Consider the following 16,297-nt stretch of genomic DNA (forward strand, 5'->3'; position numbering starts at 1 on the left):
TGAACAGCATCAGGGATGGGGCATGAGCAACATGTTCCAGTGCCTCACTATTGTCTGACTGGAAAATTTCCCCTAACAGTTTAAAACTTGTCCTATCACTACCAGACTGTGTAAAAACTCAGTCTCCTTCCTGACTACAAGGTCCTCTTAAGTATTCATTGGCCACAGTGAGATCTCCAGGAAGTCTTCTCCAGCCTGAACAAGCCCAGGTCTCTCAGCCTGTCACAGGAGAGGTGCTCCAGCCCTCTGAGCATATATGTGGCCCTCCTCTGGACCATGAGATGGACATTAGCACCAGTTTTTCCTTCAGTTGTGTTTATTTACATTTTAAGTTGGATGAGAGAGCAAAACAGATGAGCTAAGCTTTCAAAAATGAAACTGAATTGAGGAGCAACTTAACAAGCAGTGCTGCAGTGATGTGGAATGTATTCATGACCAGGAGCAGTGGATGTGATTTCGGTTCCAACTTCATGAAAGGTGGAAGGTTTGTTCCCTCCTTAAGCTCATGACCAAAATACTGGCTTACTCCTTTTGAATTACTTGGTTTCCCTTTAAAAGAACTGCATAGTACACCAAAGGCAGCCGTTTGGGAGCCAAACCCCTTTCTGATGTCTCTTGCCCCAGAAGAGGCCCTAGGGCTGGCAAATGATGCTGTGAACTATTACAGGAATGGGAGCACTGAGAAGGTGGTGCTTCTAGGGAGACTGGCTCTGTTTCAAATAGATATATTTGCTGCATAATTGGAGTAGTGATAGCTACCGCTTTCCTTTCTGCCTGCCACATCTCACTTTCTCAGCTCCATGTTAGCTATGTACAAGCAGATGACACTCAGCCACTGGAAACTGCTCGTACAGTATCTGTCCCCAAGAGCGTCATGAGTGGGATGTTGTTTTTACCGTTTACCGCATCTCTATTTCTGATCTTTCCTTGTTCAATTAAAGACTGTACATGTGTTTATGAACTGCTTGTTGCAAAGATAAGAGAATGTGGGGTGCTGGCCAATCCTTTTTTTCCATTACTCCCTCATTGTTTGGGGTTTTTTGTTTCCTGCTTTTCTTCTATGCTGCTTTTCTCTGTCTCCTATTTTTGCTTTTTTTTCCATCTCCTTCCTTCTATGGCAATGAGCAGGGTTTGTTCCTTGGAGCATGCCAATCAGGCCTTGCAGGCTTTGCCCCCACTGCTCAGTAAGAAATCTGCTTTAAAAATAAGTTTGAGAGAGAGAGAAACAAACATTCAGAATCTAAAAACAGGTTATATTAAGCCATGTAGATATATTATGCCTCATGCTGTAACACTGACTCAGTGTGAAATCTAGCCTGAGGCTGAATCAGGGCTGTGCATTTTGAGGGTCAGTATTATTGGGTGTTAAAGCTATCATTTCAGAAGAACACTAAAGAGAAACACATCCTGCACACTACTGTTACTTTAAGATTGAGCAACATTTCTTTGTATTGTAAAGGCGGACTTCAGGCTGCAACTAAAACCCACAGACAAAATACAGATAAGTTTATGACTGTCTGTACATGGGTAGTTATTTGTTCAGACACACACCATGACAAGCCAAGGGTCACTTACATTCAGTGACAGCACCTGAGTGTGCCTGCACCATGCGGGGACTTCGCACAGAAGCAAAACTCTCACCAGGACACAACTGACAGATGTCTTACCCAGACCACAAGCCATTCAGGCTCTCCCAGTAAACAAGGTGATGTATCTCTGAAGGATATGTAGGTGTTCCAGAAGTGGTCTTCATATTTACAATGGAGAAGGTCGTATCTCTCTGCACTAACAAAGTGCAAATGCTTCAACATTGTTTAAAGCAAGTATAGAAAGCATTATTCTGCTGTCAGCTGGATATTTCTGAAAATTCCTTTCTTTTTGAAGTGTGAGTCACACTTACCAGTGTTATTAGGAATCTCATGAGTCAAATGAATTTTACACAAGATCTAGATTAATTCTTCAGCTTCTTTTGTGATTAAGAATAGCAATGTAAACCCATTTTTTCTGTCATAATACCACAATGTATTTGCTTTCTCCTTCTCCTATGGAGATGAATATTTTTGCACAAAATACAGTAGGATTATGAAGCTTGACTTTTTTTACTGAGGTATTTGTGTATACAGGTACCACATGCAGGTGTGTTAGGAAGCTAAAGAAAGGCAAGAATATTGATAGAAAATCCATTAAAAATTGGGGTTGTACAAAAGAAAAAGAAGTAGGTTTTCTTTTCTCAGAAGAGTGCATTTATTTTCAATGTTTTTTCTAATGTTTCATTTTTTAAATTGATCTCAAAAGCTCTGCATTTCTTATACGACTGTTAAAAGACACATTTCCAGGGAAACATCATGTTAGGTATCAGAGAAAAGAGTTCCATGTTGGAGAAATCAATACCATTTGTAACAGTGCTTTCCTTTAGGATTTCTTTGGTTTACTATATTTGTTGATGTTGTGTGTTTTGGTTTGTAAAAAAAACAGATTTAAAGCTGTTTCCTTAAGTCAGCCGTGATAATTTACATTGTGTTAGGAGGGTTACCTTAGATTTTGGTAAATATATCTTCCTCAAAGGCAGTGTTCTCAGTGGGTAAATAGTTGGATAGGTGACCGCAAGTGTGCTTAGATTAGGATAAACGCTGTAAAATGTAGCTTAAATGTCAAACAGCTGAAGTCAGTCTGCACTGCAAGAATGTAAGCCAAAAATCTGTGTGAGGTTGATTGTGCTATTCAAGTAATGAGATCTGACACTGAATCTTCTCTGAAATGAGGAATGGGAATCTTACAAACAGTTTTTTGTAGAGCAGCAGCAGCTCCCTGCCACTGCTTTGCCACTGTATTTGTGGGCACAAGTTATTATCTTGGGAATAGACATGCAAATCTGGACTTTCAAAGCTTTCTGCTGTGATGGTGGAGAACAGAAGGTTTCTGTGATGCCTTTCTGGTTAAAGAAATATTAACAATATGTGACTCAGCACAAAGTTAATACATTTGGAAGGAGGCCAAGAAAACAGCTTAAACTGATTTTATTTTTCCCTTAATGAACACAGTAGTAAGCAAAATCTCAAGGTATATGTCAAAGAACAATCTGTAGAAGTTTTGGATTTCAGGAGGCTATATTCAGGTACTTCTAAACATGATGCTTTTTGGTTGATACACTTTGGTTTGATACCCAACCACAGGTATCACTATATTTTCCACTCTTCAATAATACTATAAGTGACTACTTCCATATTAATTGCCTACGTAAGAAGTTGAATGCTTGGCTGACTTCATACGTCAGACCAAGTTGAGACCTGGACAGGATGAACACTGTCTGAGCTAAAAATTGGCCTGAGCCAGATCCCATCCATGTGGGACAGAAGAGAGCAGGGAAACTAAGGATGTGATGTTCTTACCATACTCCATAACACCCAGTTATTGGAGCAGGATCAGTGCGTGGTTGCCTGGCTTATCTGGTTGAGCCCTGGCGAGATACTGTTGGCCTCTTGAAGACTTTCCTTTATTATCCTCAGGATATTGGCTGGTTCTTGACACATGAAGCATGGAGTGATCTGTCTCCTCTCTTTCTGAGTTCAGATATGGCTCACCAAGAAAGGCTTCTCTGGAGGAAGTTCCATGGTTTGGGTGCAGTTTCTGGCACCATGCTCCTGCTTCTCTTTCTGGCTGCCTTTTGCTCTGTACAGAACTCTCATTCATAGACAGAGCCAGAGAGGCCTTGGGACTCCCATCATATTCTGATGGATTCTAATTCCACGTCGACTCATCATCCCATAAAATTCCTAAGCAGTTTTCCAAAACAAGAAAAAGAAGCTCCCAATTCCTTCTGGTTTACAGACGTTAATACAGACTCATCAAGTCATGAAGTCACAAGACCTCTGGTTGCTGTTTTATCTGTCAGATTTTTCCTCCCAGAAGTTCCTGACATCCAGTATAAATTAAATCCAGTAGTTACAAAAGTGTAAATTCAGCTGCTTTCCATCATGGTCAGAAAACCAGATGTAGTCTCTTAAGATATGCTTAATTAAAATAAGAAAACTACACATCCCTCAGCCCCTGGAAGGTTGAGGCCTCCAGCCATCCCTGCCATTAACAAGAAGGAGAAGCAGAGGTTGTTTCCCAGCACTGTTGGCACCTGAGACACTTCACCTATGCCTGCAACACAGTGTTTTCATCATCCTGACACTCATATCCTTGAGTTTTGCTTCAGAGGTAGCTTGAGTCAGCCCACAAGGCCAGCATGCAGCTTGGCAGAAACACAAGAACTGGCTCTAAATGTTCGTATTCAGATACAGTGGCAATGTTTATGTGAAGATTTATTTTGTTACGCTGGACTTATTTGACTTATTTTCCTGAGTTTCTCCATTGTCTCAAAACCCTCTGGCAGATCCCTGGGTTCCATGCCAGGGAAATCTGGTTCTGAAGATCTCCGCAGAGCCCATAACAAATCTATGTTTGTCACCACAGCATGAGAGGCCACCGGTGTACTGAAAAATGGACTCAGTACCTCAGTACCTAAATGGAAGATCTGAAATGTTGGAGTCTCCTGTGCCAGCTGTGCAGATGTCTTCCTGAGCATTGCAAATGCATGGGAAAAATCCACTGTCTGTGTCTGTATTATACACAAACAAATTGCAACCCGCTTCTTCCACACAAACTTGAAATAATATTTGGAACATTTTAAAGCATTCAACAAAATTTGAAATGTTTGCCTATCGTGAGTAAAATATTTATATAACAGTGCAGTGTTCAGGTTCTATTAAAGAATCTACAATGCTCATCTTTAGACCATGAAGCAGTGCAAATAATAATTCACAGAACATTTCCTTTCTCAACAGCAAGAACCTGTAGTAGTCAAATATGAAAAATTAGGAATATTTTTATATGCTGTGTTTCACTATAGCATAATAATGGCTTCTGAAATACTCCAAGTAGTTTTATTCATGGTTCAAGAAACAGATGTATCAAGAATCAATTTGCAGTGAGGGACAAAGATTAATAAAAAAAAAAATGAACTTTGGTATTTTTTTTCTCTATTGTGCTAGCATTAGTGGCCTTTGGAACATTTCACAGAGGCCATTTTTTTTAGGCATGTTTGTTTTTCCTTGACTCTTCTTATAACTTCTTGCAAGTTACAGTTTTTACTTTGCCTTTGTTTACTCATTGGGGTGCAAGAATTGGGGAAGGCTACCTTCATCATGGAGAGCCAATGTGAATTTGTTACAGTTTTGTGATTTTTTGTTGTCGGTATTCCACATCATTACATCATGTAAGGTACGGGCAGTTAAAGAGTTAATTCCCCGGTTATTGCAAACTACCTTTTTTGGTGTGGCCCTCTGAGGGGGAGGGGAGGAGGTGCACTCCCCAGGGGTCTTTGCATGAGAGGGGGTGGTGAAGCCACGTGGGAGACGCGGGGTCTGTTCTTCCCAGCCCGGCGGAGAAAGCACGTGGTCCTCCTGCAGTTTACTGTGTAAGATTTTCAGCCTGTAAACCCTCTATCATAATTCTACTAGCCTCATTTTGATATATTTCGTAAAATTAGTTGTTCCTCCTCAGATCGGTGCCGCTGTTTTTGTGTTAAATCCGTCTACGGGTCCCCCTCTTCCCAGGTTGCAGCTCCGCGGCTTCTCTGCCGCTTTAGCCGCCGGACCGCCCGGGGGCTGGCTCTTATCGCCGGCAATTTTTTTTTCTTTCCTTCCTCTTCTCTCGTTTTTTTTCTTTCGGGCCTGTCCCCCTTGTCACGGACGCAGACCCGTAGACAATACCGTGACAGAATTAAAGGCCTGAGCAGCAGTCTCCGTTTCCAAGCTTTGTGTTCACACATATCAGTTCAGGTTTCCTTAGGGAAAAGCATGAAGGAAGTCTTCTGTGAGTTGCTAGCATCCTACAAAGGCACATTAGCATACTTTTCACAGAAAGATATTTCTACCAAAAACCACCCTCTTAAATCAAATTTCAAAGCCTATGCCATAGGCAGGATCGGTATTAGCTGTTTCATCAAATATATTTTTTTGCCATTGATGGTCAAATTCACAGAAATAAGATGAATTTCAGGAAGGAATGAAGGCCTGAATTATACTATTAAGTGTGGTAGTTGAGGAAAAAAAATGGTACAAGGACCCCTGTGCTATGCAGGTGACATGTGGGAGAGGCCAAGATTCCTTCTCAGCTCAATTCTTCATCTAATTTCTAAAGATGGTAAAATTTTCTCCTGGAGTAATTCTCCTAGCAGTTTACAGGTCAGTGTGGAAACACATCCTGTATTTTCACAGAATCATATGTAGATGTGAGATGGAAGGGAATGTAAAGTTCATGTAGTCCCAGCCACCCCATTGTGAGCAAGGAAACTTTCCACTAGACCAGCTTTCCAAAAACCCCATCCAACCTCGACTTGAAAGCTTCCAGTGGTGGAGCACCCAAAACTTCTCAGGGCAATCTGTTCCAGTGACTCACCATCTTTATGGTAAATAATTTTTTCCTATTGTCTAATTTGTATTAATTTATTGTATCCTTTTGTACAGTTCCTCCTACTGTTCTTACCATGAGGGAAAAAGCAGTGTCCTACACAGTTGTGAGCAATATGATCCTGACTCTTAGCATGACATCCAGCTCTTCTCAGTGATCAAATCTGCGCAGGAAACAACTTCTTTATAAGTGCTGATGGGCACACTACTCCGGGTCACAAGCTATAGCAAAGAAATCACTCTTTCAGCTACCATGTTGAAAATAAGAGTTTGGCAACTTTTGCAAAAACAGAGTCCTCCAGTTTTCCTGGGATACAAATGAAAGATTCATTTGACACTGTTGGGATAACTGATCTGTTCCGGATCTGTCTGCTTCCATATGATCTACAGACCACCATGGGTTGTCTCATCTAGATGGGACATCTGTTTAAGGTAGTTATGTTCTGTTTTGAAAAGAATAACCTATTGCAGCTGTTTAACTGTAACTTGGAAATTCAATTAATTTGTCTGTTCAGGTATCGAATACATTCCTGGTGTCTATTCTGTTTAAAGAATGGGTTTTCCTTAAGATAAAAAGTATTTGTGATTGATTTCCTTTCAACTTATGCTTGAATATAGCATTTGCTTTTCATAGCATGGCTTTGGTTGGGCTGGATCATCTAGTTCATGTGGGTTCTCTTTTCAAGACTGTCCAGGTCCTTCTGAGTAGTATCCCTTCCTTAAGTCATATCTACTGCACCACTCAGCTTGGTGCCATCTGCAAATTTGCTAAGGGGGTACTCAATCCCACTGTCCATAACATTTGATAGGGATGTTAAAGGGCACCGGTCCCAAGATAGTGCCCTGGGGAGCACCATTCATCACTGGCATTCACCTGGATATTTATCCATTGATCATAACTGTTTGACTTCAATCATCCAACCAGTTTTTCATCCACTGAATAGTCCACCCTTGAAATCAATCTCTCTCCAATTTAGAGATAAGAATGTGGTCCAGAACCATATCAAAGGATTTGCAGAAGTCCAGGTATATGATATCAGTTGTTCTTCCTTCATCTACTGATGTCACACCATCCTAAAAGACCACTGTGTTAGTCAGGCATGATCTGCCCCTGGTGAAGCCATGCTGGCTTTCTCAGATCACCTCGTCTGTCTCACATGTGCCTTAGCACGTCTTCCAGGAGCATCTGTTCCATGACCTTTCCAGGCACAGATATGAGGCTCACTGGCCCATAGTTTCTTGAGTCTTCTCTTCTAACTTTCTTAAAAATGAGAGTGATGTTTCACTTTTTCCTGTGAAGGGGGACTTCACTTGGCAGCCATAAATTTTCAAAGATGATGGAGAACAGCTTGGCAACCATATCTAGCAGTCCATTCAGGACCCTGAGATGCATGTCAACTGGCCCCATGAACTTGTACATATTCATTCACATCTGGTGGTTTCAAACTTGCTTGTCCTTTACAGTGGGAGTGCTTATGCTTCCCCAACTCCCACCTAGAGATTCCGGGATGTAAGAGATGTGGATAGCTTGACAACCAGTGAAGACCAAGGCAAAACATTTGTTGAGTACATCAGCCTTCTCTATGTCTATTGTTGCCATATCTCCCTTCTCATTTATTAAAGGAAGTAGACTCTCCTTGGTCTTTCTGCTCTGACAAATGTACCTGTAGAATCCCTTCTTGTTATTTTTCACAACTCTTGCTACGTTCAGTTCTATCCGTGCTTTGGCTTTCCTGATCCCATCTCTGTACTTCCGAATGGCGTCAATGTACTCTTTGCAGACCACGCATGGCTGTTTTTGCCACCTATGCATTTCCTTTTTATCCCTCAGCTTTACCAGCAGGTCACCATTCAGCCATGCCAGCCTTCTGCCTCCTCTGCTTAATTTCATACATAGAGGAATAGAGAGATCTTGTTCTCTCAGAAATGCATCTTTAAAGAGATTTTCCTTCCAAAGAATTTTGCCTGAATTTTTGAAAAGGAATTTCTGCAGTAATACATGTAATATTCATTTTAATCTTTGTCTTTCATTGCAGTTCAACATTTTAAGATGAAGTCAAGTTTAATGTGCAGTCTCTCTAGATACTTTGTTAAGTTCTTTTTTCTACAACCATTTAGACAGCTGGGACCAGATTCACAAAGCTGTTTAAGTACCTAAAGACAGGCATACACCTAAAAAAAATTCTGTTATCTGAAAATAATGAGATACATAACTCCTTTTGGAAGGCGTGAAAAGCCTAGGTCACCTTCAGAAATAGAACCTTAGAATCCCAAGTAAGTCAATCAGAAATGTTACCTAAGTAACAACTAACAATAACAGGTCTGTTCCTGCCCACACCAATCTCCCCTCACCCCCTCCACTCGGCCCCTTTTAAGGTATAATTTTATTTAATATTTAATTTAGATTGATTGTTCTTGCTTGGGGATATCTCAGTCCAGGTCTGGAAACTTGGAAACTTTGCCAGCTGAGTCACTGTATTGAACGATATGTAATTATCCGGATTTTTTTTTTCACAATTACTACATCAAGGTTTCTAAATCGAGATGAAATGTGAATAAAGGAAGAAAATAGGGCAATTTCTCTTTCTAAATGGATATTCCTTAGGAGTATATTTCTCAAGTAATTGTACTTTGTTTTAATTATAATAAATATGTGTTGGATTTTAATGACACTCTTCAGAATAACACGAAGTGTAAGAACATGGCAGAAGGAGAAGAAAAGGGCAAAGCTATTTAAGGTAATGGAGTAATTTTTCATATTGCATGGTTATTCCATCCCTGATAGGTAGAACAATTAAGTATATTAATTACATGTGACTTTTACTTTGCATATATGGGTTATTTGTCTCCACTTCTATTTGGAGAGAATTAAACTTTAAGTGGATCCAGAAGGAATGTTGCTCAAGCTAAGCTTTGTATTCACCCAGGAAATTAGCAATCTTTGCATCAGCTCTGACTCATACATGTTCTTTAGAAGCTTGTATTTACAGATTCTTAAGTTTCTTATTTTGCCAGTGAGATATTACGACTGAGGTTGCTGTCTCAGTGGTCTGGAGACAATATTTGGAGTTATGTTTTTCTCACTTACAGAGGTAATGATGAAGATGTTCACTCCAGTAATGAGGGACTGATCTCTATCTTTTCAGACTGCTTTGCTCAGGTGGTGGTGTTTTTGAACACAGACATTTCTGAGGAGTCTCAGCGAGCTCATAACAGTGAAGACTGGTGTGAAACCATTCTTTAGAAGTCAATAATGGTAATGAGCTGTGAAAACAAAGTGATCCTACCATGTAAAATATAGAAGGTATTATCATTCACTTATTAACACATTTAAGACCTACTTTGAACTTGTTAGACTCATGTAACTGCAGTTGCCATACTGTTGGATAAAGCATATACCCCAGAATCATAACAAATACAGAAGAGAGAAACAACAAAAAATGTGGTGGCCATGACATAAAATTTGTCCTGATTCTTCATAATGCAACAAACAAACCAATGGACAACAACAACAAAAACCACATTAAGAACATGATCCTGAACTTGTCTGTGGTAATAACTTTTTTTGCTCATTTTATAGAATTGGAAGACATATCAAAGTCGACTCATCTCTGCCCATGACATATCCACTTGCATGGCAGTGTAGAGTTAGCTGCTCCCAGCTTCTGTCTCTCCTTCTCAGATTTTAGAAGCTGGTGGCACATTGTTGTTCCAGTGCCAAGTCCTGCAAACTAGGGAAGAGCTGGTTAAATATCTTGCTTTTGCACTACTGTGGCCATGGAGGATAATTTGCTCTAAAAGTTGCTGAAGCTAAAATGGAGAGTCTAGCTCTGAGTAGAATAGATGAATAGCCCTGTGCATTTTCTAAAGCCCTTGGGACTTTGAAAAGGGACTTCAGGTTTGCAGGGAACAGGAAAGTGTAACTTCTGTCTGAAGGACTGTTGTACTGCAGAAAAGAAATAAGGAGGAGTGGAAACAGAAAAAAAAAAAAAAACTTCACAGAAAGATAATAACTTTTATAAAGTTCAACACCAAACATTTTTCAGTTTAAACTGTAAGTGGAAAGGGACATGCCTGAGATGAAAGAAAAGAATGGAGACTGCTCAGTGAGTAAGGAAATGAACTAGAGGAGCAGAGCAGATGAAAAATGTCAGCCTGCTGATGTGGGGAGAACAAGGTTGAGAATAGGCAGCTGTTTACAGATACGTATGTCTCATCCTGATGTGCCACATCATCGTTTGTCATCTTTGAAACTGTTAGCATCATGAGAGAAATAGATTATGTATGAAATGAAAGTCATTCAAAAAATCAGATTTCAGGTTATTCAGGTGTGGGCAGAGGGCTAAGAGATCTGGGTAATGCAAACAGCAGGAGCTCCATAATATAGGGACTGTAAAAGTGAGATAGGGAACAGATTTCTACCTGATACAGTCAGCTACCCCAAATGCACATTAAAAGGTGGATAACTGAAAGAACTGACTGGTGCTTCTGGAAATATTAAAAAGGAAATGATAGCTGGTACAGCTCAAAGAGAAGATAGCAGGTAGCATGATTGTGGAGTTTCTCATGCTCAGCCACCTGACTGAGGCTGTTCAATAACAAGCTCAACTCAAAAGCTAGGAGGCTGCACAGAAATAAATGACGTTCTTCTCTTGAGTAACAGGCAGAAGGTATTTAATTACTTCAGGCACATGCGAGGCCTTTGAATAAAGAGCATGACCAAAGAATAGGCTCATGATCAGCTGGAAATATCTGGAGAGGAGAGAAACCCACAGATATGAATTCACTACAGCATAACAATGAAACTTCACTGATGCATTTATAATAAAAGCCAAAACATTCCCAGGATTTACCAGGAAATAAATATTTTTAATTGTGCAAGCTATTGATGAGAATTTGTTTATTTTATGCTGTAGTCATCCATAGTCAATAAAGATTCAAAACAATTTAGACACGGATAGTAACTACTAAGGTGGTCAAAAGAGTGCCCACACTCTCAACAGTGAGCCCAGTCTAATACAGGAAAATAAGAGTGAAATGAAAATTAAGAGCATTTTTTGTGCTTATAAATTTCTAATTAGGGGAAATTCAGGAGTAAAAAGGGCTACTCATTCTATGGGACAATACTGGTAGGAGAACCAAGTGCATAAATTGATCATGAAGAAATTTTGGCTGAAAATTCTAAATACAAAAGAGAGGTGATGGTATATAAAAAAATGACCTCACAGGAGTAAAGGGCTAAAAAAATTAAATTTTGTTAAAATGTAAGAACAACATTGATAGGGTGTTCATATCGTCCTTAAATGTTGTAAATCTTGTTGTATCTGTGTGGAATTTTCTCTGCTCACTTCCGTGGTGTCTTCAAACACCCATTCAAAACTCATTGCATGCAGCCAACATTCATAATTTTCAAGTGTTTCCTTCAGGGGGGTTTATCCTTTATGTTTCATACTCAGATGATTTCTGTAGAAATCTTCCTCAGATTTTGTATTTGCATACTATTTCCTTTGGCCATCAACTGCTAGCTATCTTTGACTGATTCCTACACTCAAAGAAAAAATTAAAATTCCCCAGATTCCCAGAGTTCTGCATCTGGCCTCTGAGGTTTCAGTCAAGATTGACTGCCTCTTTCTTCAACCTTGGCAGTTACGACTGATCTGCAGTCATCAAAGGCAGGAAGCATCCTGCACACACTCATCTCCAGACTTCTGGTCTCATTACAACATAGTCCCTGAACAACCCTGACATATCATTGATTCCCTGGGCTGTGGTGAATTGTACACCCACACAGAAGCTCACTGACTTCAGTATGTCTTTGCTCATGCATGATATATTTTTTTCCTTCCTTAGTTAGGGCATCTTTTACTGAACTTCATACCACTCGTAACTCTTCAGCAGAAAAAAAAATAAATTGTTGGACTTAGGCTGCCTTTTGTGCCTTTGTAATATATAAAATTGTTCTGAAGTTTATTTTCCCCGTTCTCCTTATTTGCTTTATTTTTGCAATATAAATTCAAGTTTTGTCTTTCATCCAAGAATGTGTGATGACAGAGGAACCACTGAATGATGATGTCATGACAGACTAAGGAGAATACAATTGAGAAATTTGACAGGAAACTTGACTTTTCATTGGACTGTAAACAATCTTTTGTTTTTGAATGTTTAACCACTCCAATACAGTGAATGATATATTTGCCAGTTCAACTAAGGCAAAACAGGTCACAGTAAAATTCCTAAAACTGCTTCAGAATTTCTCCCATGCAAAAGAAGAGCAACAGAAATGACTGTCAAAATGATTGAGAAGACAGTAGACACATACTTCAATATGTAACATGCTTAATCTAATCTAACTGAACATAAAAGCATTTAGGCTAAAATAATTACAAAGTGACATCAAGTGGGAAAAGACCTAGCAGTCATAGTATTTCCAAAGTAAAGTATCAAATAGAATAATCTTCAGTTTTCATGCATATACAGAAAAAAAAATGTTAATTTTAATGTCCCCATCAAGACCACCTTTCAGATACTCTGCAGCTGATTCTGCAGAATCTCAAGATTCTTCTAACCATATCTAATAAATGATGTTCAGTTTTGTGGAGACGTTATGGGTTGATGATTGCCATTTATGAAAATTATGCTTCCTTTAAAAAAAAAAGACAGGAAAAATAACTTGAATTTAAGTTTCTGTTTGCTAGAGGAAATACACCACTTGAATAATGTTCCTATAAATAGCTACCACATTTACAGGTTTTGTTGTCTATTTCTGATCTCATCACAAACTACTAACAAGCTAGAAATACTTGTGGGTGTGAATGGAAATTCTAAAAAGACTTATGATCATAAATTCTCATTGTGAGGCCACTCAGTCTCCAAGAAAGACTAGTAGGTGTTAAAAAACTTGAAGCTGTATGGTGACATTAAGCTTCAAGGTGAGCATTCTTTGCTCAGTTTTTCCAGACCAATACCAGTATCACCATGAGTACCATTTTGCGAAGTCTACCTCAGATCCGCTTGAAACATTCATGTACTTAAGCCCTTAATAATAAAGTTCTAATATACACATTATACTGGATTACTTACTCCTCTCTTCTCATCTAAACAGCCACAAAGACTGAGACTGAATTAAGAAAACAGCTTAACCATTTGTGCATATATGTGTGTGTGATTTCATTTTCATTATCTTAATTTGATGACCTCCTGTTTCTGTGGTGACTTGAGAATAAAGTTCTACCCATGGTGGAGTCTCGAAAATTTCTCTCATTCTGTCATGAGGAAAAAAATGGACAACTGAGTCAATGTTAAATTTCTGTTCAATCTAAAATGTATTTGATTTTCCTCTTTAAGGGAAGAAGACTTCAAAACACTGCATCGTGTATAAGTAAATTTCCTATTTTTCTGGGAGACTGCATTCTTTTTCTTAAGGTATTTGTGTTTTATGGTAAATGCCTTCTGAAGTATATGGGTTACATTTTTTCTGGATTTGACTTTAGAAAGTATGGCACCTCTACAGAAATTTAGAGATATTTTTACTGTAATGAAGGCATAATTTTTTCCATTTTTTAACATTTGTGAATATGTGAATTTTTATTATCTTGAGTAATTCCTACTTTTTTTTTTCTGCTTTGTCTACGTCTTTCTTCAGTCTTACCTCTTGAAAACCACTGGAATACCTGTGAAAATCTTTATAGGATTTAACTACTAACTTTAAAAGATTGAGCTTTTTAACTATGAAAATTTAAACAGCAGTGACTGTTCTCTAATCTTTTCTGTAGTTTTTGAAACTGCTTGCATTTCTGTCATGAGAATTTTCTTCTGAGAAAACCTAACAGCTACCAGCGTGGCTTTGGCTTTGATAGCTGAAACATTGTTTCTGAAGATAAAATACAAATTGAAGTTCTTTTATATATATGGAACTGCACTACAGGAATTAATGAAATGTGTCATCAAATTAATTTGTATATCTTTTTTCTTTTCCTACTACATCGTAGAACTGAAGAAAATCATAAAGTATTTTTTGCCATACACTAATAATTTCAATTTAGTATTTTTCTCTCTGCACTCTACTGAGTACTGATATTCTTGTTTGTCCTTTAGTAAGACAAGGACATATAAGTACAGTAAGTATATATAAAACCAGAATTTCTTCTGAGCTCCATTACAGTTTGATAGGTGCATGAGGTTGATAGCTTTTTGTCTTAGTACCATGGACAATTTACATGAATGGCTTATAGACTATGGGCATAATATGTGAGTGTCTATATAAAAGAAAGCAATGGTGATGATAATTAGCTAGGATGCATAGAAATTGTAGGATCTGAATGTGATGCAAATGGTATGGAATAAGGAGTGGATATTGTCTTAGTTTCAGCTGAGACAGAATTCTTTTCTTCAGAGTGTCTGGTGTGATGCTGTTTTACTTCTACGAGAAAAACAATGTTGATAACACAACGATGTTTGTAGTTGCTGCTAAGCAGTGTTGTACAGAGCCAAGGCCATTTGCAGTGAAGGACCTGAGGAGCTGGGAGGGAACAGAATTAGGACAGCTGACTTAAACTAATCAAATGGACATTCCATACCATATGACATAACGCAGAAGGAGATCTGAAGGGAGTGGCAAGGTGGGGGCGCACCTTGCTCTCTCCTGCTGCTTGGTGGGGCTAACTGGCCATCGACTGGGGAGTGGTGAGCAATTGCCTGTGCTTCATTTGTTACATATATATATATATGTCATAATTATTATCCTTTTCCTTTTCTCTATCTTAGTAAATAGTTTTATCTCAACCCACGAGTTCTACTTTGTTTCTTTTTTTTGATTCTCTCTCCCATCCCACTGGGAAGGGGGGACAGTGAGCAAACCACCGAGTGCTGCTCAGTCACCTGTTGCATTGGACTGAAACAATTTTGCAGATTGGGTGATGTGAAAAATGGAAGCAGTTATGCCATTCTGAACCACAAAATATGTGCAGGTTTTTACTTTCCCATGTAACACAAGTTTCAAATGTATTTGTTTTTAATAAAATTGAAGTATCTGCTTTTCACATCTTTGACATGTTTATTTGTGAAGTATTTACCTGGAGGTAAACACTGAAACATTTCCTCTCAACTTGTACTTTTCTCAGAACAGGAAAAGGTTAGTCCTTGTATTATGAAGACTTTGCATACCTCGTAAGATGAGAAAAGAAGATGTCTGTGGTAACGATAGCTGTGAATGAATGTGTGAACAGAAAGGGAGTTATCTTCTCACATCTTTGTATCTCCCTTCTCTCTGGGAGAAAACAGGGCAGGGCATTTATGTGCTAGCTGCCGGTGGAGCTGGTGGCAGGAGGCTCATTGCTGCAGCTGGGGAGTAGCAAACAGTGTGAGATGAATCCACAAGGCTGCAAAGGCACAAAAGTAGGTCCTGCTGGTGGCAGTGAGACCGGTCCCATTCCAGCCCTATGGTGGAAAAAATTCCTTGCCTGTATGTCTAAAGAACATAGTCACATAGCACAGCCACTTCCCATAGGTGAGGGAGAATAAAGGCTAATAGCTAAAACATAGCAAACAAGAAATTGCACAACATTATCAGAAAACATAATCTGACCTGGTGAAAGATCACAAGGAAACATAGCCTGATAAACCCTGAAACCTGATCAGTTGAAACTGAACTACATTATACTTCTTAGCTAACCTCTTTCCAATCAATTCAGTTGAAAATTTAATTTAAAAGCTTTTCTTTTTTTTTCTTTATTGAACCACAGTGTTCTGGAAGAAAATATAATTCAAATTATTAATTTCCTCCCATTAACCAGCTCCAACAGTAGCTGCTCCCCAGGTTCAAGTTTCTATTAGATATATTGACT

The sequence above is a fragment of the Numida meleagris genome, chromosome Z (assembly GCF_002078875.1).
Source record: "Numida meleagris isolate 19003 breed g44 Domestic line chromosome Z, NumMel1.0, whole genome shotgun sequence".
Taxonomy (NCBI): Eukaryota; Metazoa; Chordata; class Aves; order Galliformes; family Numididae; genus Numida; species Numida meleagris.